The sequence below is a fragment of the Haliotis asinina genome, chromosome 8, assembly GCF_037392515.1.
Source record: "Haliotis asinina isolate JCU_RB_2024 chromosome 8, JCU_Hal_asi_v2, whole genome shotgun sequence".
NCBI lineage: Eukaryota > Metazoa > Mollusca > Gastropoda > Lepetellida > Haliotidae > Haliotis > Haliotis asinina.
In genome coordinates this window covers 17403318-17428989 of record NC_090287.1, presented here as the reverse complement: position 1 = coordinate 17428989, position 25672 = coordinate 17403318, and the positions used below count along the sequence as shown (strand labels likewise).

The 25672-nt window shown below is 38.8% G+C and overlaps 1 protein-coding gene across 1 annotated transcript in view; it reads right to left on the bottom strand.

Moving 5' to 3' along the window:
* LOC137293749 (uncharacterized) overlaps window positions 1–19097 on the bottom strand; it is a 104520-nt gene extending 85423 nt beyond the window's left edge. Inside the window, exon 1 of the mRNA XM_067824462.1 lies at window positions 19057–19097. The gene's annotated coding sequence lies outside the window, so the exon portion shown is untranslated. The remainder of the gene's footprint in view (window positions 1–19056) is intronic.
* Between the last annotated feature and the right edge of the window lie 6575 nt (window positions 19098–25672).

Genomic DNA, 25672 nt, shown 5'->3' with positions numbered 1-25672 from the left:
TATTGCTAAAATCACAATAAACCCACACTCACTCTGACACAGATGATCAACGCTCACATAAAGGTGATATGAAGTACATACATTGACAACTTATCCTTCAGAAAGTACTTCTACTTGATTCTGAGATGATTTACATTGACAATAGACCCGTGAAGGTCCTGGGGTAGAATAGGCCTTCAGCAACCCATGCTTGCCATAAGAGGCAGCTATGCTTTTTGTAAGAGGCGACTAATGGGATCGGGTGGTCAGGCTTACTGACTTGGTTGACACATGTCATTGGCTCCCAATAGCGCAGATCAATGCTCATGTTGTTGATCACTGGATTGTCTGGTCCAGACTCGATTATTTACAGACCACCACCATATAGCTGGAATATTGCTAAGTGCGGTGTAATATTAAACTCACTCACTTACACTGACAATAAAATGTTGACGTGAGCAGTGGTAACTCCACACACATCTGGATGTCAAGTTGTTACCTTAAATCAAATTGCATGTGTGTGTGAAGGGTGAGGGAGGGGAAAAGAAAGAGAGAGAGAAAACTATAAACAAATAAGGAAACATCAAAACCTGAACTACAGTCTATAAAACTTACACAGGTGACAGTAGCTGCTTAGTATCCAATATCCATGGCCATGATCAATGGAGGGAGTTTGGTTTCACCCCACTTTCAGCAATATTCCAGCAACATCATGGTGGGGAACAACAGAAATAGGCTTCACACACTGTACCCATGTGGGGAATCAAACCACAAGGCTGCCCCACTATCCCACCCCTTTCCTTAGTCTTCTCCCTCCCAGTATGACTCTCTACTCCACTATCTATGATAGTTCTCCACACCTTAAAGAATACATACAAAAGTGAAGTCCTACTCAAATCTTTAATGATGAGACAGGTCTGGACTGACTTATAAGTATTGTCCTGCGCTTCTGTTTGGTTGGATCTATTTCAGCTAATTATATTTTTAAATCAACTAGTTATATTTCTGGGGAATACTGTCAGTTGAGGCATTCTGCCATGTACATACATACTCACTATCCCCATACTGTTGTAGTCAGTGCTTACTTCACACTCAGTTACCTCAAACCTAGCCAAGTTCTTGATGAACTAATTCCAGGTTATTGTGTCATGTCCCAACCAACTGATAACGGAAATAATCTCCTGCCCCCCACCGCCATGTTATGCAATGACTGTCAATAAAATCATATTTTTAACACAAGGAACTAACCATTGACGTCACACTCTTGATAATACCCAGTAAAACAGGATAAGTATTTTATCCTGTATATTCTACTCAACTTTAGATTGGGATAACCAGACAATATGAGAGGCAGTTCTGTGTACAATGTGAAGACATACAATGTCCCCAGTCTAAACTGGAAAAGTGATCAAGCATACACTGTTTCAAACAAAGTCTTCAAAACAAAGAACAATTTATGACCGACAGTTAATGAATAACATAACTTTTGTACTTGCAAATCAAAACTGCTATTGTTATCAAATTAACATTAACAGTGAATAAAAACTGCTATTGTGATCATATTAATATTACCAATTGTTTTCAATTCATCTCGCAGTGGTAAGTTACTAAATCCTAAATTCTGATCATACACATGGTACAAAGGTAAATTTGCATAAGAAAGTCACTAAAAACTTTGCCATCATCTAATACAGGCATGGCTTCCATATTTTGAAGACCTCTTTAATAAATGGTTGCAATAAAGTCCACCATCCAGTAGATGGTTCATGACAGTACCCATGTGTCAAACCAAGTCTACTTCTAATCAGGTTCAGCTGATGACATCATGGATATGACGACCTGTGTCCTTGTCATCATGTTTTATCAACTACGAACAGCTTCCAGTGTCTGCCCAAGACTTGAAACTTTAGGAATCATCGTGACTCCCTGGTGTCATGAGAAGGAGTCATGGACATGTTTTGGGAAGTCAAATTCAGCTTGGAACTTTCATCAAGACATCAACTGGGATTGTTTAATAACGATAAAAACAAGGTAAAGCAGGTCAGGTACTAAATCATTACTGAGCAGTTAAAAACTGGCAAACAATAAAATAAGTAGTTTAAAAAAACAGCAAATTACAAGCTTTGATTATCTGCGCCCAGTAAATGCATTGCCCAGACGTAAGCTTTTATATTCGTATTTGAGATAATCTGTGTACCAAATCCACAGGATTTCTGTGTCAGGGCAAACACTGAGCTACTGAGAGCTACTGACAGCCTCTGGTCTCAACCTGGCAGGCTTTGCATCAGGCAGTAGCTGGTATGAAAGATTAGTTCATGTCTATTAACTGCACTAGCGTTGCCGGGATACTAATCCACGTCCTAGTTAGTGACTTCGGTGCTAAAGCTAGATTGACCTATGCTTCTCTGGGAATATGTAAATGTTACAGACAAAGGCACTCTATTCAAAATTAAATGGGGCCTCAGAGAGTTTCAAAGCCTATGGCAAATGTAAATTTGATTCAAGTAATTATACAGGAGTGCAGCAAAGGCTGACCAGAAAGAAAATAATATGGTTTGGGGATTGCGGAGCAGACTAAGTTAGACCTTCTTACATGAAATCTGTGACTTTGAATCCGTTCCATGTCAGGATATTTCAAGGTTTTTATCCTGAACATGCACACTACCAAACATAGTGCAGCACATTCTATTAGTGTCTAGTGCATATCGTGAGGTCCCATACTACCCACAAGGAGGAAAACAATGTTCTGTATATAGTCAACTTCTTTATTGCAAGTTGACTATCCATATAGAAGTTAGAACTTGGTTTTCCTTCAGCCATACGACTTCTAAAATGCCTCTTAAAGAAGTTGCTCAATACAAAAAGCAGTCTGCAGACGGGGTGAGCTTATCCACAAATAACATCTTCATCAAACTGATTTGCTGGGGTTCAGAGACATCATATCGCTTGCTTTGTGTGAACAAACAAGTGAAACTTTTGTCAGTGAAAATGTGATATTATCAATAAAACATCTCTGAATAATATTATTTACCCCTCCAGTTTAAATTTGTATTTGCAAGCCACTGTATTACATCCCTGAGAACTGCAATCCAATGGCCAACCTTCATCAACAAACATGGCTTTGCACCATTTTGCAAAACTGTTTAGGGCCAATATTTTTATTGGTATAGATGCAAATGTTATTGACTGGATGTCATGTAGATAAGAATATGTGTTATTTTGACCACAGGTACCCAAATGTAATTTTGCAGACATTTTTCAACCTATCATAAATCCACAACAAAACAGCACTTGAGTAAATGAGAGTTACCACGAGATGAAAATTAAATGCCATCAAAAATGAAATGATTTGTGGATAATATACTCACAGAAACAAACAAGGGAACGCATGAAAGTACAAGTGTTCTGTTATTCTTTTCTGGGGTAAAATCTTCACAAGTTAGATATTGCACTGTGAGTGAAATTCTGGGAATATACAGGGCTTGAGATTATTCTTCAACATTTATTTAATATAAGAGAGGGAAAAGTTAGAAAACTGAATGGAAGTTAATGGCATGTAAGTAATCTCATGTTTTATTTTATATATGCACCACGATATTGCTATTCTTGTGTAAACAGGGTAATAAACAACAAAGCAATACTTTTTCAGATAAATACGTCCATAAATGATCCTAAGACCATACACCATTGGTGGTGTGTATCTGCTATGTTTTCTTATTTTTTTCCTATTGTATCGTGCATATTTTTTATCTATACATATGCCGATACAGCCCTTATCTGGAGTCCTGATATATAAGAGAACCACTGTATTTTTATGTGTTCCCTTATTCTTTTCCATGAGAATATCTGAATCATAACATGTAAGCTTTAGTAATATTGTTTCATATCACTGATAAAAGTCATCAACCCACCTCTCACCATGCAATCAAGGACTCTGGCTTGGATATCCTTGAGGAACAATATTCCTAACAGCAGAAACATGACAGCACCAGACATGTTGGTCTGACTCTCCAGTATTCTCTGAGTTGTATGCACTTATTATAACCTAGCCCTATGACAACCTAGTCTGCTTCCTGGGAGTGAAATACTTTACTCATAACATTGTTGACACGTTATCTAAATGACGTGTTCCATCTTGAGAAAGCTGCATTCTTGCAGAAGGAGCAGTTGTGACCTGTATCCGAGGGTCACAAGGTCGCTCAGTGGCAGCCCTATCTATCACAAGCTTCTCTGTTGGTAATTGTAGGCTTTCAAAGCTAATGAGCATACATGATGAAACCCTTGGAAATCCTGTCAAGCTACTTTTGAATGTGATGAATCTAACTTCACAGCCATGCGTACCACAAGATACTATAAATCCAAACACCTGTCCTTCCAACATGCCAACATTTGGTACGTATGATATTTGGTCACACCTGTATTTGGTAAGCATGAATGTGGTAAGGACTACTGTACACAGTCAAATGTCCGTTTAATTCTTACAAACCATTTAATTCTTGCAAACTTCGCGTCAGACTTCATGACACGAGAATAAAAACATGCGATAATATAGATATATCATTCACTCCATTCAGATAAGTCAACCGCACAAAAACGATACAGGTGTCATTGCTCAATCATGTGTCACTACTGGGTTAATCTGGATTAACATGGCTCAATCATGTTTTATTTTCATTGCTCTAACACCCAATTAAAAAGGATTAATTTTGAAATCAATTGCATTTGTTTTTAGATCACTATACAAATCTGTTTATTTTATAACAACTCAATGGTCAGGCACCTGCGTGTCGTGTAAAAACATTCAGAGACGTCCTCTGTAACAAGATCACCTCACAAAAAATAGTACCAAAAAGGTTTAGTGACCATCGCTCACGAAAATGTAAAGGCGCAGAAATAAGACAATTTACAGTAATTTTTACCTTAGAGTTTGACATTTATGACACCAATATTTGAATAGGATGAACTTAGCCTCCATATTTTAAGCAATTAATGTTTATTTCTCTGTTAAACTAGACATCCAGGGTAGTGCTTGGACCAAATCAGATGGGAAAAGCTAGGCAACTGTAGAAGACACTAGCAAGATTATGCTGATCATAAAGTAAAAAGCCTTTGTGATGCATATTAATTCCATCAGTTCAGTTCATATCAGAGGTACAATGTTATGGACTGAGATGTGTTTTAGATTTAACGCTCACACTGACATTCACACACTGTGTACACACCTCTATGACTGCACCTGCAGGTAGGTATATTTATAATACCCCTGGCTAACATGAACCTCTGTCTAGACCACTATGACTGCACCTGCACGTAGATATATTTATAATAGACCCAGCTAACATGAACCTCTGTCTAGACCACTATGACTGCACCTGCACGTAGGTATAATTATAATACCCCTCGCTAACATGAACCTCTGTCTCAACTACTATGACTGCACCTGCACGTAGGTATATTTATAATACCCCTGGCTAACATGAACCTCTGTCTAGACCACTATGACTGCACCTGCACGTAGGTATATTTATAATAGCCCTGGCTAACATGAACCTCTGTCTAGACCACTATGACTGCACCTGCAGGTAGGTATAATTATAATAGACCCAGCTAACATGAACCTCTGTCTAGACCACTATGACTGCACCTGCAGGTAGGTATATTTATAATAGACCCCAGCTAACATGAACCTCTGTCTAGACCACTATGACTGCACCTGCAGGTAGGTATATTTATAATAGACCCAGCTAACATGAACCTCTGTCTAGACCACTATGACTGCACCTGCAGGTAGGTATATTTATAATAGACCCCAGCTAACATGAACCTCTGTCTAGACCACTATGACTGCACCTGCAGGTAGGTATATTTATAATAGACCCAGCTAACATGAACCTCTGTCTAGACCACTATGACTGCACCTGCAGGTAGGTATATTTATAATAGACCCCAGCTAACATGAACCTCTGTCTAGACCACTATGACTGCACCTGCAGGTAGGTATATTTATAATAGACCCAGCTAACATGAACCTCTGTCTAGACCACTATGACTGCACCTGCAGGTAGGTATATTTATAATAGCCCTGGCTAACATGAACCTCTGTCTAGACCACTATGACTGCACCTGCAGGTAGGTATATTTATAATAGACCCCAGCTAACATGAACCTCTGTCTAGACCACTATGACTGCACCTGCACGTAGGTATATTTATAATACCCCTGGCTAACATGAACCTCTGTCTAGACCACTATGACTGCACCTGCACGTAGGTATATTTATAATACCCCTGGCTAACATGAACCTCTGTCTAGACCACTATGACTGCACCTGCAGGTAGGTATATTTATAATACCCCTGGCTAACATGAACCTCTGTCTAGACCACTATGACTGCACCTGCAGGTAGGTATATTTATAATAGACCCCAGCTAACATGAACCTCTGTCTAGACCACTATGACTGCACCTGCACGTAGGTATATTTATAATAGCCCTGGCTAACATGAACCTCTGTCTAGACCACTATGACTGCACCTGCAGGTAGGTATATTTATAATAGCCCTGGCTAACATGAACCTCTGTCTAGACCACTATGACTGCACCTGCAGGTAGGTATATTTATAATAGCCCTGGCTAACATGAACCTCTGTCTAGACCACTATGACTGCACCTGCACGTAGGTATAATTATAATAGCCCCAGCTAACATGAACCTCTGTCTAGACCACTATGACTGCATCTGCACGTAGGTATATTTATAATACCCCTGGCTAACATGAACCTCTGTCTAGACCACTATGACTGCACCTGCACGTAGGTATAATTATAATAGCCCCAGCTAACATGAACCTCTGTCTAGACCACTATGACTGCACCTGCACGTAGGTATATTTATAATACCCCTGGCTAACATGAACCTCTGTCTAGACCACTATGACTGCACCTGCACGTAGGTATATTTATAATAGACCCAGCTAACATGAACCTCTGTCTCAACCACCATGACTGCACCTGCAGGTAGGTATATTTATAATAGACCCAGCTACACATGAACCCCTGTCTCAACTACTATGACTGCACCTGCAGGTAGGTATAATTATAATAGCCCCAGCTAACATGAACCTCTGTCTAGACCACTATGACTGCACCTGCAGGTAGGTATATTTATAATAGCCCCAGCTACACATGAACCTCTGTCTCAACCACTATGACTGCACCTGCAGGTAGGTATATTTATAATAGCCCCAGCTAACACGAACCTCTGTCTCAACTACTATGACTGCATCTGCAGGTAGGTATAATTATAATAGCCCCAGCTACCATGAACCTCTGTGTTGGGTTTATTTCAACAAAGTAATCACGTAATTCAAGTTATAAGAACAAATTTGTTAAATGGAGTTACTGAGTAGAAGATTATCTTAACTTCAGATGCATAGTCCATACAATGAAGAACTGAAATATCTTCTCATTACAAGATGCAGTGGTGACACTGCATCACATTTCTCCCCCATTTGTTGTTTAACATCACAATCAGACATATTTCAGCTACATCATGTCAGTCTAATTGAAACCAAACCCAAAAATCCTATGGTAAATATCATGATTCAAGCATCTGAGATTCATTTAGCCATGTCCATTGAGTCTGCAATATTGTAGCTATATGACATAAGTCGGTAAATAAATTAGTTAACTTTTTATGCTGTTATGGCAATATTCCAGCAATATCATGGCATGGGACATCAGAAATGGTTTTTACACTTTGTACCGTTTGGAAATCAAACCTGGATCTTCATTGCGATGAATGGACACACTGACTACTGGGCTACCCTACCGCTCCTATTAATAATTGAATTTGAAACAGATGATTCACTTACTGGCATCATCAGGACAGATCTACAGAGCTGGGATACAACGGCAGGCATCAAACAAGGTAGAAAACCTGACCACCCGATCCCATCTGTTGTCGACAGAGTCCTCACTGAGACAAGCTGTTGAGGAGCTATATCTTACCTGGACAAACCCAGTAAGTTTTAATGGTGTCTGCTTTCGTTGAATTGTGTTTATCCATTGGTGCAACACTAACATACTCTCAAACCACAAACCACATTTCTAAAGAAGTCCAAGAACAATGTGTTCTTTCACAAATATGAGAGCTGGAATATACAACATAGACGCTTGTTTGATCCAGTGCTAGTAGCTATGTAGTGTTTGTAACAACTCAGTAATAGCTGATGTCAACAATGGCTGCACATGGTGATAATGTTGATGTTTTCAAGAAGGGGCAACAGAGTACACAGGGCATTATTGTTATCACATCTATAATTACAGTCAAGCTGTGTTAGTCCGGACCCCGACAATCCAATTCCTGCGATATCCGAACAGTAGCTGGCTGTAACCAATCTATGTACATCCTATGAAGAATGCCATTAAACCAGTTACCTGTCTTTAAACGTGTACAGCTAAGGAGAAATACTATACAAATTACATCAACACTGCAGGTATCATTTTATGTTTCAGCATATAAAACCTTCCATGAAGAAGAACAAAGACACAGAAATTTAGATACGAATGACACATTACAATTGAAGCTTGAGTGAGTGAGTGAGTGAGTGAGTGAGTTTAGTTTTACGCCGCTTTTTAGCAATATTCCAGCAACATCATGGCGGCGGACACAAGAAAATGGGCTTCACACATTGTACCCATGTGGGGAATCGAACCCGGGTCTTCGGTGTGACGAGCGAACGCTTTAACCATTAGGCTACCCTACTGCCCCTATTGAAGCTTGAATATCTGAGTCCAGTTTAAGTGAGGATTATGAGAAGGTTATTCACTTACACAGTAAATACTTTATTATCAGTATTATTAGAGGTAATTTGTTTAAAAACTGCATGTAAGGTAGCTCCTCAAGGATGCAAGAGCAAACTGCAGCATGAGTGAGTGAGTGAGTGAGTGAGTGAGTGAGTGAGTGAGTGAGTGAGTGAGTGAGTGAGTGTGAAGATGGAAGATGAAAAAAAACTCTGGTTTCCTTACAGGTGAGTGAGAACCTACCGAAACCTATCATATTTCAGCTGTCTCTTCTGAGCATACATCCCGCTAACAAAGCTTGATAAAAATTTCCTGCATAAACAAGCTACATGACCTTAACCGCACAGATGGCTGACTATATTCTCAGTGTCCAAATTAACATGTTAAATGGGGCAGTATGATGAGAAGAGAGATGGTCCTTCAACCAGAACCATGTAAACAGACGTTTGGGTGATAGTTTGTCCTGTCATCTAATCCTGAAGGCTGAAGCCAAGCATGAGATGATACAAGACATGAAAACAATGAAACAGAGTATGTGGACCAAGTTTCGGACAAGATCCCGCTTCACAAACCACAAAGCGATGAGGCAGCAGGATAATCTAGTGGTTAAAGCGTTCGCTTGTCTCTCCAAAGAAATGGGTCCGATTCCCCACATAGTAGACTAACAACTAGTCTCTGAAATGAACAAATTTTACTGAAAAAAGTTCATAACTTCATAGTAAAACAAAATAATTGGAGACCTGAGACTTTCTTCATTTTCGGAGCTGAAGCTAAGGAAACCTAGACTTGCCAAATTTTCTAGACTTGTGTGGGCTTTCCTGTGTATATTTGCTTTAGCGTCTGTATAAAAGACTACCCACATAGGTACAATATGTGAAGTCTCGCCGTGATATTGCTGGAATATTGCTAAAAGTGGAGCAAAAAGCAATCTCACCCAGACAAGACTGTTCTTAGACTAACATCTAGACTCAGAAATAAACATATTTTTTAAAAAAATGGTTTCTGAATTTTGTTTGAAAATATAATAAAAAGGAGCTCAGAGACTTAATGAATTTTCAAAAACTGTGGTAATCTGGTCTTGCCATACATTATACATTTGCATGAGCTGTATTGGGTAGTTTTTTCCCACACTCAATATGACTGACTTAGAGTAAGAATGTCATAAAAGCCACACATTTTTATCAACTTCCAATCTATGATATACGATTCTTTTCCAAAACAGGGCCCCATGATGGCCCCATGATGGCCCAATGATGGCCCCATGATGGCCCCGTGATGGCCCAATGATGACCCCATGATGGCCCAATGATGGCCCAATGATGGCCCCATGATGGCCCAATGAGAAATATTGTCTTCCCACACTTTAGGCCTTGACAACTTCCAGTTACAAGCTGGAAAAGGTGGCACAATAACAATGCAAACATTACAAGCTGGTAATGCACATTCTGTGAAGACTTATGATGGTTATAGACTGGGACAGAGAGTGACCATGATTGTCATATGACCACTGAATAAGCTATCGTCAAATCTGTACAGATTTGGTAGACATGCTGTTGTCACCCTATCTCATAATAAAACATGTTACTTGCAAATCCTCAAAGCGATCATAACCCTAAGATGATCATAACTCCTATATCTTTACAGAGACTTACAGCAAACCTAGCACTACAATCGCTTTGTGGAATGGGGCCCTGGATTTATGTTTGTAGTGAGTGAGTGAGTGAGTGAGGTTTTATGCAGCTTTTAGCAATATTCCAGCTATATCATGGCTGGGGCCATGAGAAATGGGCTTCATACATTGTGGCCTTCAGGCACTTGGGTGTTTTCTTTGTAATCTACTTTGTATTTAATTTTACTCCAAACGGCATCCAACAATGTTTATATTCATCGTTGTAATGTCTCTGTATGTAACTTACAACTTCAATTTACTTTACTCACAATCATATATCATGTCTTGTAATGAAGGGCAGTTTACAAAATGGATATTTCTATATAATTTCTTGTGAAAATTGAGTTTGATGAATGTATAACCTTTAAATAAATTGACTCTACAGAAAAAATTCCCCTAAAAATTTGGCTTATCTGTGGCTAAGAAAACAGCCTCTTCACCGACATGCGTAAACAGGATAATAGGAAGGAAACTTGCATCTTGATAAATGTGATAGAGTAGTTCAAAACATTCTGACAATCTGGCATTGTTATTTTCGTCTGGATTTCATGATGACCAAGGGAAATAGCCACAATTGTAGGGAAATACGTCAATGTTGTACATGAGTTTGTGTCAGTCATGGCGTCACGCTTATGGAAACTATAATATTGTACAAAATCTGGGAACAAATAAGAATAGAACTGTTTTTACCTCCTTGTATCCTGTATCTTCTCGGTTCATTGACAGTATTTCAGGGTGACCTTTGGTGAACCAGCGTTCGTGTTAATGCAAAATCCGCATGTTTCATGGAAGTAAATCACATTTTAAATGCAATATTTTCTACCTGCATGTTCTGCTTGTTTTTGGACCAAGTAATCATAAAAACGCATTTTGCCCATGGAAACAACCAAATAAATTAAAGTTCCTCCCAGATAATTTCAGTGGGAAATGATGACAATATGCAAGGAAATGGTGTCTAAATTTCAAAATTTTACAGAGGGACCTGAAGTGCAAGCAGATTCAAGAATCTTGGAGTTTTGATTGTTAAGAACAGATAGCCTGTTTCCTACTACAAACCTTTGTGAATCGATTTAACAACAAAAGAAATACTGGTGTCACAGTCATAGAGTTTTTGAAAAATTCAAATCTCCCAGTTTAATCTGACATTCAAATAAGACATAGATCTACACTAAATTACGCAAAATACTGAATGTTTAGTAATGTGTCAAGACTGGCAAGATTTACAATGCATTTAATTTTTAGTAGATTTGCATGCCTTATAATAAGAGGATGATATCAGGAAATTTCAAACAGAATTCAAAACTGTAAAATGCATCTATCTTTGTGATTTATGATTTGGATATGGTTTAAACATGAAAATGAGTGTTGAAGGCAAGGGACATATATTGCATGATTTCTGCACAAATTAAGTTACAAACTTAGTATGCTGACATATTTGCCGATGGCAAGCTACAGTCAAGCCAAAAGTGCACTTGTCACTGCTGAGTTGACCATGAACAACAACCTGGGTCTAGATTTTCGAAGCTCTCTTAGTTCTAAGATAGTTGTAAGTTGATGTTAATGTATGGCACTTACAACTATCTTAGCATGAGTGAGTGAGTGAGTGAGTGAGTGAGTGAGTGAGTGAGTGAGTGAGTGAGTGAGTGAGTGAGTGAGTGAGTGAGTGAGTGAGTGAGTGAGCATAAAACGTGGAATGATGATAGTGTAAGTTGGTAATCTGACTGGTTCCATGATGCCAAAATGAGTGAGTGAACAATATTTAATTGTATCATGTGTGTTTGCTTGCTGTGGAAAGAAGAAACATTTTACCAACACCCTAGACTAACAACTTGTCTCTGAAATGAACATATTTTACTGAAAAAAGTTCATAGTAAAAGAAAATAATATAATGAAATGGAACCCTTGGACTTTCTTCATTTTTCAGTCTGAAGCCAGGGGAATCTAGACTTGCCACATTTTCTAGACTTGTATGGTCTTTCTTAGATGTATTTGCTTCAGCGTCTGTACAACAGACTACCAACATCCCATCACCCCTTTAATTACTCTTTGTAAAGTACAATGTGTGATAATAATTTCTATTAGTAAGAAACAAGGAAACAAACAGACTGATGCGTCAGACTTCCTGAAATCCAGTGTCAACATCAAGTTCTATTATTAGTAGAGAGGCGACACGTTTCAAGCATCCTGCTATGAGACCTGTAAATGAAACCTGATCCTGATAAGGAGCTAATGTCTGCAGACAGACCTACAGGCATCACCACCTGGTACAATCAATACTCACCATCACATACACTGACTGGATGAGTGAGTGAGTGAGTATGGTTTTATGCCACTTTTGCCAATATTATGGCAATATTCCAGCAATATCTCAGAGGAGGAAACCAGAAATGGGCTACACACACTGCACCCATGTTGAGAATTGAACCTGGGTCTTCCGCGTAATAAGTGAACATGTGGACCACTAAACTACTCCACCGTCCACTGTCTGGATGAGTGTGTGAGTGAGTGAGTGAGTGAGTGAGTGAGTGAGTGAGTGAGTGAGCGAGCATGGTCATATTTTATTACACTCAAACAGTCCCGGAAGTGCATTATTTCACCTTCTGCCCCGCCCTTTCTTCAGAATGCCAACCCTTATGTGTTCAAATTATTAGTCAGCAAAATACTTAAACTCATGATGGATTCTGAGACAGCTTGTACGACACCTGATCATATGCTTTAATTTCACACACTCCAACAGCATATTTACATATTGTTACCTGCAATGATTCCAGTTCAAATATGTCATTACATCAGAAAAATGGACGGTAAGTGAAAAATCGAAAATGTATTTAATCGCATAATGAATGTTTTTGTTTATAAATGTGTATCTGAACTTTAAGGACATTTGTGACAACTGCAGTAAACTCATAGACATTGGCATCTCTGCTTTCCTCCAATGCTAAAGCCTAAAATGAAACAAGTCTAGATTTCCTCAGGTTCAGGAATCTCACTGGATTGCAATGATCTCACCAGGGCTCCTTTTCAGTTTAAAAGGAATTGTTTGTCAAAATTATATATATATACAGAGATGAAGTGTTAGTCAACCATTCCGTATGTAAAATCAGAGATGAAGTATTAGTCAACCATTCCGCATGTAAAACATATTACTTCAGAGATGAAGCGTTAGTCAACCATTTCGTATGTAAAACATATTACTGCAGAGATGAAGCGTTAGTCAACCAATCTGTACATAAAACATATAACTGTTGTCTGTTCATGTCTAGTTACGAAGAGACCCCACTAGAAGGCACAAACTGGGTACAAAGTCTACTTAACTTCAGCTTTAAATCTTTTCCAATCGTTAAAGTCACTTCTATACTGCTGTTCAGCTATTTCAGTTGTAGACATCACATTACAGCATGGTATACTATTTTGTTCATTTTCATTGATAGTGAATATCTAGTTACTTTGGTGCAAGCAGAAAAGCATGCCTGATTAAGCGGTCTGTCCTCACTTCGCCTACACCTTATATCGCCTACACCTTATCTCGCCTACAACAAACATGATGTCATATTCTATCACCCATATTAGGAGAATGGTATTGCCCACATTTAGAGACGAGAGATTATTGAAATGTGTTTAACAAATGTTGGAGATTATAATCCTGCTTCGTGTTGTTTTGAAGTGAGATAATCTCAATGTGTCTTGAGTAAAGACTTCAAAAGAAATCATTGACAAGTTTACTGATAAGATAAATAAGATTAAGATCATGAATAGGGATAGGGTATTCTCAAAATGGATTGGATATTCTCAAAACAATTGCCTTGAAGTATAAAAGCACAAGTGTCTCATACTATGGGTATCAAAATGGCAAATCTTCAGAGAGTCGAGTTTGTTACGTCACAGAGAGGCGGTCAGCAGGTTTTGTATGCAGGCTACCAATACAGACTGAACGTTAACGTCAAGTTGCTACCCACTGGAAGTGTGTTGTCAGTGGATGCAATGGACTGCAAATGTTGCAGTACTATCGGAGATCACTTGGTGTCATCCAGTGTTCACAGCCAACACCCCGTTTGAGAACGAAGCAAACTTCAGACTTCTCAGCTGTCTGAAACACCAAATCCAGACTGACATATCACCAGTGCAGCTGATCTACAGCTCAGAACTTGACCTCCTTGATGAAGATGTCCTAGCGGCTGCACCGTTGTTTCCCAGTGTACAGGCCACCTTGTTCAGGCACAGAGCCAAGTCCATCCCGCAATTGCAGAATACTAGAGCTGAAGTCAACTAAGATGGAACTTTGACCCAGACAGATGATAGCAAAGAATTCCTCTGTGTAAACGACTGCTGGTATTTGCTACAACCGAGATGCCGGAATACCTGACCGATGCTGATGTTCCTTTCATGGATGGATCTTTCTTTGTTTGCCCAAGCTTCTGGCTGCAAGTATACATCATTCACTGTCTTGTGAACGGTAAGATGTTCCCAGTAGCCCTGCATTACTTCCGAACAAGACGAAGCTGACATACGTTAGGCTGTTTTCATTGCTGAAAGACACTGTCATGAGGCGACTTGGCATTGAACTTTCTCCAGAAATGTTCCAGACCAACTATGAGTCAGCAGTTATCAGTGCGATTGGTGAAGTCTTTCCTTACAGTTTGTGATTTGTTCACGGTTGTTTGTTGGATACTGTGACTCATGAATAAAGGTTGACATTGTTAAAGCAGCTTGCATTGTCTGTTTTCATTTTTCTCATGGTTGAGTCCATTACTTTATGGGTAAGACAGCATTTGCATAATGTTCACTGGTGTGTAAACATGTTTTCATAAGGGTGTAGGCGATATAACGTGTAAGCGATATGAGGGCAAACCGATAAAGCATCTGGTTCACCTGCAGCATGTAAGCACGCAAAGAATTGTACTTATACATGTAAACTGTAAACACATTGTATAGACATACTTGTGGTTTCGCTTCTAACTGTATGTCCCTCTAAAAGATTGGATACTGCCAACAGGAACACAACATTCTGCTTTATAAGCATCTTTCCAGTGTGCAAAATAACCACTGGCCCATGGCTAGAAAAAAGTAAAGACAGTCAGGCCATTGAATCTCCACTATCACTGGCGCGGCTGGCTGATGAATTTTCATGGGGTAATTTTTCTAAACATATCACTTTCTCCAACTTGCTAAGTTTTAATACACTTTTAAATGGTGCAAGATTATGGCCTGATGGACGAGGGTATTTTATCTTTCTGTAATATTTTGCTTTATTTTTCCATTCAAATTTTGGTCTTGTGAATGTTTGTGAATCATTGAATGGGCTAGTAACTTTCATGCATAGCCAGCCCGATTGGCTAGGAACATTTGGAAACCATTTCACACACTGATCTTTACCCTTCTAATAATAAGTGCTACACTGACCCACTCATATTCCGGATAAGGAGGGTAAATGCCTTCCTTACTGACCATCATGGTATCTTCTTTGGTCACACAAGGTCAGGTGCAGGGTCACCGGACACTGGTCCATAAAGATGTGGAGTAGAAGAAGCTTTCCACACAGAAAAAGGAACTTTTCAGGTCTGGTGAAACGGATGGTTACTACTACTGAACAATTTTTCGAAATATCATTAATGCAGTAGAGCTCTCGCTAATTTTCTAGCAAAAAAAGACATAAAGCCTTGGGCAACTGTTACTGCACAGCTTTTGAATTAAACCATGAGACAAGAGCAATTTTATTTCTTGTTTTATGAATCCACCAATACTTCAAGTAATTAGAAGGAATATTACTTTGATTGGTGATTTTATTTTATTTTTTCTCATGCCTTTTTGGTTTCTGAGGAAAAAAATCTGTAAAACTTGAAAACTGGTAATGCCTTATTATGAAATTGTGCATTGTTGTAATAGTTTATACTTAGCCAGGAATTCAATGCCCATTCAACCTGTAGAACCGACAGAACTAGAGGTCATAATGCAAAATAAAAGAAAAATAATTTATTTTGTCCCTTTTCGGACTTGTCTATTTTAATTCTGAAATTAAAACTTATACTACTTTATGTTACAAAGAGAAAAAATTATCTGATTTCACGAGTATTGAAAAGCTTCAGTTCTTGAAACACCATTCAAGCTGAGAAGAGCTCTTCAAGGAAATCTGACAAGTGCCTGAAAATTACAAGGGCAAAGAAACCTGTAATCTGATTTTCTCATTGCAGGTTTTTTCATTGTACACTGGAACTACAAAGTATGTGAACAAGTGTTCACTGATTTAACTAAATACAAACTGCTCAGCTTTCTTCATGAGATACACAAAACTACAGAAACAGACGAGAGTTTGTGTTTTAGAAGAATTTCATCTTCAGTTTGATTATGGATCTATTTTCTTGAGTCTGTCTATCTGATGAAGACACAATACATGGCTCAGTAATTTATATTAAAGCAGGTTGTGTGTACTTATTGTTTTGTTTTAATTGCAAAACTTTTATGCCAGAGAAACACAAGTGTCTATTGTCTGACAAAACCAATTCCATGGGACATTAAAAGTCAAACAGCATTACTACTGTGGGTTGTGGAGGAAGGGTCACAAAATTAAAGGTGGTGTTTTTTAATGTGAGGGGCATTGGATAACAACAATAAGGAGGAAAGGCAGGAGGGAAATGTGTCGAGGATGAATCGCTTTAAAAGACAGTGACTTTTTGTACTGATCACAGTTCATTGATGCTAGTTTAATTTGCATTCTAAAAGTTAGTGAGTCAATTATAAAGCATGCAACTTCATAGAAAATAACTTTTTGGTTTATTGCATACAGCAACATTTCAAAGTAGCTTGTAAATGGTAAGAATCTACATATACACTGAATGGTTTAAAAACAAGTAGTTGTTATCCATAAAGTCCTATGATTTATTGTGAAGGTGTACTCTATCATTGTTTCCAGTGTTTCACATAAAAGAGACAAACTCTGTCAAATCATGTCCTTTATCTCCCAGCTTGTTGCTGACATGAACATACTTTACACCTCAAAACAAAGATAAATAAAACAAAAATGAAAAGGAACCCTGATACTTTCTTCACTTTCAGAATGAATGAAACTGAAATCTAGACTTGCCACATATTCTAGACTTACATGGGCTTTCTTGAATATAATTATTTCAGGTTCTGTCTGACAGACTATGACATAGTTGATGATCATATATTTCTCCAATAAACACCTGACAGAATATAGTTTCAGAATGCAATGTTCTATTATTGGTTCACAGCTGTCACTTGCAAGTGCTGTCCTATTTTGTAATCATTCCGAACCACGATGACGTGAGGATACCAATCTCTGTTGCTCTGCTTGTATCAAAATTCTCCATGAATAAGCTTGTAAGGTCAAGTATACTACATTCACAGGTGCAGCATATCAGATGTGAAACTCAGGTAATATCTCTCAACTGTCCGTCAACACAGAGATTTTCTCAAAGGACATATCAGTTCATCAGTATCAAGTTGTAAAATCTGATTGAAATAGTGTCTTTGAATTATGTTTGAACAATTTTTGCTGGATAGTTCATTCTCAACTGACTCTGCAATATTCCACCTATATGGTGGCAGTCTGTAAATAACAGGATCTGGACCAGGCAATCCAGAGATCAATAGCATGAACATCAATACATGGAAATGGGATACAATGACTTGTGTCTCCCCAGTCAGCAAGCCTGACCATCCAATCCCATTAGTCACCTCTTACAACAAGCATGGGTTACTGAAGATCAATTCTAACCCGCACTCAATCAAATAACTGAATTTAAGTCTATCTACAGCATTATGAAATATTATGAAATTGGAAATTTCACTAGTAGACATAGTGAGTAAAGGGAAATTATAATTTCATGTCATAAATAGTAGATGTGGTATTGGTATCATCATGTTGTAAATATCACATCTAATGTTTATGACAAAAAATTGGAAATTTCACATGCACATTTGAGTGTAAAGTGAAATTAAAATTTCCTTAGTAACCATAGTTGATTCGACACAGATATCATGACAAATATACATATTTACTTTGTATACGACATGATATTTTATGCTTGCTGAATTTCAATTAAAATTTATTCATCATACTATTTCCATTTAATTACACCAGCTAAATATATCACAACAATTTCTCTCTGGATTGATCCCAATCCAATAAATACAATAAACTGTATTTTTATCGGTGTTAGACATGCAAGCAAATATAATACTGATATATAAAGTAATAAATTTTATGAGCTCACCAACGTGTCAATTAAGTTCGTTAAATAGCAGTGCAACCAGTACCATAAATATGCAAATGGCAACATTAAATATTATTTCACCACACAACAAACACTGCAATCATCATAAATGCCTGTCACAACAATTCTAAGCACGAAACCTACATATAAACCTTGTTTAGAAAACGTACCGTTTCATGCATACGTGGTCGCGATAGCCTCTGAAAGCATGTAAAAGACAACGAAACACTTGCTCTGTGATCGAAAACAGAACAGGGTTATTTCCGTCATAATTAGTGCTTACGTATTCTTCTAATAACATAAACTGTTACGTCATTTGTCTGTGACCACAATGTGTTAGTAACGGCTCACTACACACTCGACGGACATACCTGCAATTCTTCAGTGCATTGCGTTGACAGCTATTCACAACAGGTGCCCGCCATGTTGCTACATTGTGTACGCTCAGTGTGCGACAGCTAGTGGGGCCCTACATGGGTTGTGTCCAATTAGATACTCGCATTTCGCTGTGGATTATATATTTCGATCTTCACCAGCGGATTTACAAGTGGCTGGCACTACTATTGTGTGCATGAGTTAAATATATCCGATGAATGTACGTTTGGCGTATTTCCGACCTTGACATGTAATTATGCACACACGGAAAACCGTCACAAAACCCAGTATTTCCGAATGTTGTAATGTGGGATTTGATTATTAAAATGAGAATTGCACCTCTGTTGAATGAACTTCCGGATACTGTCGTGTTTGTTAGTGCAATGTAATCTTATCTCGACATATAATCAAGGCTGAGAGTTAAAAGCGATCATATTCCGTTTTTCAATACATACACTTATAACATATATATCGAACAATTTACACCGGCTGAATTATTTATCATTAAACTAGTAATATATTATGAAGAGCGACACACTGTTTAGCGATGTTATGTTAAATTCCAGTCATGCCTTCCACATAACGGTAAGTCAGCAACATCTAAACATTATTTCAGTGCGCACCGACCTTTTCTCACGAATTAAATGTAAATCAGGTTTCTTAATTTAAAAAATGAAGAAACACACACTGCCTATGTAATTATACCACTGGCAATATTTTCCTTTGGGTATAAAGTAGTCTGCACAGGTGAGGTTTACCGTCATGGTGTCTGAATCTTTATCCACTGTTTAATAGTGTTATCATTTTCACTCACAGACGCTGTGTTTCTTCCCGGCCCACCACAGGAACGGACATTAACCTGTTGGAGCCTTTAAAGAGAAACGAGTATTTCCCAAGGTACCCAGTCTCTTCAAAACGACAATGACAAGTCTGCTTTCTGTCGAGGTCCACCTTTTTCAGGCACATATACGATATTGCAATTAACAAAACCTCGCTCTCTCCTCTTGATATGGTTGAGGTGTTGTTGATATTAGATACGCCAGAAAGCCAGACTGTCTCAGAAAGTTTTGAAACTTGTTTTACTGGTGCAAGGGTTACCAGATTTTCCTTTTTTCAGAAACAGAAGAAATCTAAACTTGTGCTAATGTGTCGAATTTTAGGGTATTGGGTTGAAGAGTCTGTATACCAGAGATCAAGTACCATCTCTCCAGCCTAGTCATCTATAGTCTTCTCACATCCCCCGAACCACATTATTTTCTCTACTGCCTATAGTCCTACCTGCAATGTTAAATGCTAAAGCTCTAACTAAAGCAAGTCTAGATTTCTCACTGGGGCTCCTATCAATTTAATTGGTTTTATACTGCCAAAACTATGTAGATTCAGACTAAGGGTTAGTCTGCTCTTCTTTCCCGTCCGCATTTTCTGTGGTAATCCCCTCGTCCCACGTGCCCTCTCTTATAGCCCCCGATTCCTATATTCTATATAGATCTAAGGCGTATACAAACTGCCTAAGTACAACTACAGCCACGCTGAATAAGCACAATTATCATCACCAACAGTGAGTTCTATTTTCTCATGCACGGTTTTTCGCATTTCAGTTGACAAGTGCACATAGGCCAGGTAATATAAGGTTTTAACCTATGTGTGAAAACACTTGCGTAGTTCGTGACTCATTTCCCTGTGGTATGCTAATGTGTGATCGTTTGGAACACAAAGTACTCGTTATTTGAAGGTGTCTGTCTTTGTTCTGTCCCTCACGAATTCAAGCAAACGTTAAATATTCTGTTCACAGTGCGTGTTGTGTAAGGCATTGCTTTACATGAAGACGTTTGCTGGTGTTTGTTTCGTAATGTAGTGAGTGTATACCAGAGCAGGCTTTACAAATTCATAGGCTGGTGACCCTTCGTGAATATGACCTGTGTATTCGCAAGAGGATTCGCAATCTTATTTTGACAATGTTTGGTTTACTTTTCTGTTTAAAGTGAAATTCATCGGTACGTTTTCAATGCAAACAGACTATAGTAGACAATCAGATTTGGAAGATATACAGCTTGCTTTGACTGTATAACATTTATCAAGAGACTGCACGTATTGCCTGCGTATTGGCTAACCTCAAATATAAGATGAATTGCACGCTAAAAGCTAAACAAATTACACGGAAAAGACGTGTCCGCGAAACTATTTAATGTCTAGGCGGGACTAGTGAGCAAGTCAGTCTAGTTATACGCCACATTCCTCAATATTCCTGCTACAGGGCGGCAGCCCGTAAATAATCGAGTCTGGATCAGACAATCCAGTGATCAACAGCATGAGCATTGATCTACGCAGTCGGGATACGATGACATGCGTCACCCAAGTTAGTGACCCTGACCACCCGGTCCGGTTAGTCGCCTCTTGCAACAAGTATGAGTTGCTGAAGACCAATCCTAACCCGGATCTGAATTAATTCACGGGTCCCGGGCAGGACTAATAAGTCAAATAACGAGAACGTTGGCTAGAGACTCCCTTTAAAACTCACTCTGGCTGCAAACTGTCTCGAGCTTTCATAGTGTGCATTTTGTAAACCCGATAGGGACTGTACATTTCAATCTAAAAGTATGTATTCAAGAAATGACATATAGTAGTTGTTTCGGTGTCACTCCTACGACTGTCTAATATTAGGTGTGGACAAAGAACCGTTAAGGGCAGACTCCCTTTAAAGATATCAGTCTGCTGATGAAGACCTCTCTCATATTTATGGCGAGAGCTAATCAGACAATTTCCTAATTTACAGAGCATGTAATAAACAAGTACCTATGGCAAATGAGATCGATAATAGTTGAACGAAAACCATAGCTTTTGAGATCTACACACTGTTACGTCTGCACACACTGATGAATATTAATACTTTCTGTGCGCGTAAGACCATTGTGTACTTAAGGGCACCACATACATCCGTCCGTCCGTCGCCTCTCCTGGAACTGTTGCTGACGGCGTGACATACTTGATGACGGGTATGCCATGTCTATTGCACCATGGACGTCAAACGTGTTTAATAATGACCGTCATTTCACACTGGTACTTGGATGTATGTAGGCTTAATGGTGCCACATCGGTTGCAAATAATAGTTTCCGAAATCGATCTGTTTTCTCGTTACTTCAAGTATATTTTCTTATAGTCAATTATTTAATTTATCCAGAAACATCTAAGTGTTCTTGTCCCTTTAGTTGAGAATTATGTTCTCAAAAAAAACTTACAGTACAAAGTAAAAACTCTCATATCACTAAACAATTCGTGAAGTTCTCGAAATTGTACGAAAATAATCTAATTTTAGAATGAAAGTTGAAATGACGAGACAATAATGGAGGTATCGTGAAACACAAGCGACTACGGCGGCGTATTAGGGCCACGGTGAACAATATTTTTTGTGTCACTATCTCCTACGCAGGACTTAATATCTCCTACGTAGGACTTAGTATGTCCTACGTAGGACTTAGTATCTCCTACGCAGGACTTAATATCTCCTACGTAGGACTTTGTATGTCCTACGTAGGACTTAGTAACTCCTACGTAGGGGATAGTAAGTCCTACGTAGAAGATAGTATTCCTAACTCCTACGCAGGAGATAGTAAGTCCTACGGAGATGATAATAAGTCCTACGTAGGATATAGTAAGTCCTACGAAGGTGACAATAAGTCCTACGTAGGAGATGGTAAGTCCTATGTAGGAGATAATAAGTCCTACGTAGGTGATATTAAGTCCCACGTAGGAGATAGTGATATCAAAAAAAAATTCACCGTGGCCCTAATACGCTTCCGTAACCGACATCTAAACAAATGACTTAAATAACGAGAAAACAACGGCAGCGTGGATTTCCAGTTTGAAATAAGGAATGGTTGGTTGTTGTTTAAAGACGTACTCGGCAACGTTCCATATAAGGAATGGACAATCAAAGACACCAACCGATATAACTGAATTTCAGTTGAAATGGAGCACCATTAGGGCTTCGTAATATCAATACTAAATTTATGTGCATCATGTTGAATGGTCTAGGCGGCAGTTACGTGGAGGGTAATGTCCGAGTAACTCTCCATTCCTTTAAAAACAATGGAACCGAGGCCCATGATAAGGCGGCTGATGGTCGCCTTTTGTAAACCGCTTTGAATCTAGTACTGATGCTCCAAAGCATTTTCAACTGTCTCAACTGTTTTTTTTCCTTATTCCATGTGTCTTGTGAGATCTTAGTCATGGATTCGTGGACTAGATTTCGAACGTCTTGTTACTCGGAGCAATGTCAGATTTGGTGATACCTCAGATCAGTTCAATCGGGTTCAAACCACAATAAGGAGGCAAACGTGACATCAAGACCTTGTGATTTCAGATACTGGTCAATTTTATACACCGGTGCTCTTTTCTTGATTTGAATGATTGCACAAAGTGTTGGTTTTGTTGCGTTATGTGGTAATGGTACATCATGGTTTCTTAACCATGTTATCATGTCTGACTTCCTTGAGTTTGAAGATGTGGCTTTCATATCAGGATCCTGTGGCCCGTTTCACAAACACTCGTAAGCCGAAAATCTCGTAGCATTTTGTATGCTGTAACATTGGAGGTGAAAATGATACGAGAAAAGTTGCGAGATCTTAGGCTTACAAGAGTTTTAAGAAACTGGGTTCTGGACACTATGATACGAAGCATTGTCCATGACAATTACGCTCTTTGAAGGCAACGCCGGTACCAGTTGTTTTAATATCTATTAAAACAGGTCCATTCATTTCGGTGTGGTTGTCTGGCTTTTGCCCCCAAACACAAGAAAACACCAAGGTAAGAATTCCACAGATTTACAACCTGCATGAAGCACTATGAGTCGCCCTCCTTTGCTTATTGGCAGCCTTCTGGAAAATACCTCTTCAGTGCTAGCGACCCATGGCGTTTCGACAGTGTGGCTTGCATTCAACCAAGTCTCAAGATAAACAGGCTCAAACCTCTCTTCCCTCTTCTGACGTACGATGTGTAAATAATTATTTTCTCATTCGCACAATACTAGTATCTGATCTTTCACAGAGAATACTTCTCACTTCCCCGCGAACTTTGATGTACCGAAATCCGAACTTACGAAACAATTTCCAAAGTACATACTTAGATATTGTGAGGGAATATCGAGTTTCTATTTCATTTTGCAATATGCCTAATGATAAGCGTCCTCTCTTGCCATATTAACTTCGGATTGTGTTCTGGACATGGCGTTTTTGAAGACTGAATATATTTTATGTCGCTTCGGAAGCTTGCACCAGACAACCACGGGGAACCTATAATCAATACACATCAGTAATCCAAAAAAAACCAAAAAAAACATGAGCGTACAAGCAACTACGGAGCTGTATCTCGCACAACATAGACATCGTGCAAACATCAAACCTTTCAAGTACATGTACTCTCAAATTTCAAATATAAACCCCCAAATAAAAACTACATTAACTAAGGGAGATAACTATAAGGATTTTATGACGTGCCATTCAGTTTAGTCAGGAATTATTGATGACCGAAGACGGCCACAGATTAACGAATCACAAGCTACTCAGACCAAGCGAGTGAGTGGGTGTGTCAATGAGTGAGTGAGTGAGTGAGTGAGTGAGTGAATGAATGAATTTATTTTTATGATGCTTGTAGCAATATTACTCGTGTCACATCACATGCCAACAGAAATGGGCTTCACACATTGTACCCATGTCAGGAATCCACCTAGTTGTTCTTGAGACCATGTAATTGATCTGTCATATGATATCTGGTTGTTCTGCCCCGCTCCTAATCTGACAGAGGATGCCAACCCATGTGGTTACCTAGTAACTCATGCTTGTCGCAAGAGGCAAGTAAGAGAACCCGTGGTCAGTCTCACTCTCACTAACCTGGCTGACACAGGTCATCGTATCTGATACATTGATGCTCATGCTATTGATCACTGGATTTTGTCTGGGTCAGACTCGATTATTTACAGACCGCTCCGGTATTAAAGTAAACTCAATACACCTATTGGCATCCTCAAAAACAGTTGTCAGTTGCCTTGTTAAATAGTCATAGGTTTGTTGACTCAGCGAGATCATTCTTTGTGACCTCTCTTAATTTGGTTGTAGGATTGTTGGATTTCGGGACAATTATATCTGTAAATTGGTGTACATTTCTTTCTTACTGTGATTGAGTGTAGTGGGGGTCGTTTTGTCACGATGTCATTTACTACCCATCAAAGGCTTGACTCACTTAAAGCACTCACTATAAGTTACATACATACGTATGGTCACATAATGATTTTCTCCACGAACATGGGGGAACCAACGGCAAACCTTATGTACATGAACTGCACGCGGATCATGCATCAACTAGCTGGAAAGCATGTGCATGTGTCGTGCATGTGAACAGGTGTATTTTGGTGTCGTTTTGTCATGGATTCGCTAGTTGTCACATGAGTTCTATCATGTATTGAACTCTTGAAAATAATCTTTTCAACGTTACAAATTTGTTTTGCCGTTCATGATTGCCCTCCCTTGTGTACTAAAAGCAGAAAAAGTCAATTTTTTTCTAAGAAATAAAATTTGATTTTCCACTGGATGATAATGGGAAGATATATAAATCAGGTT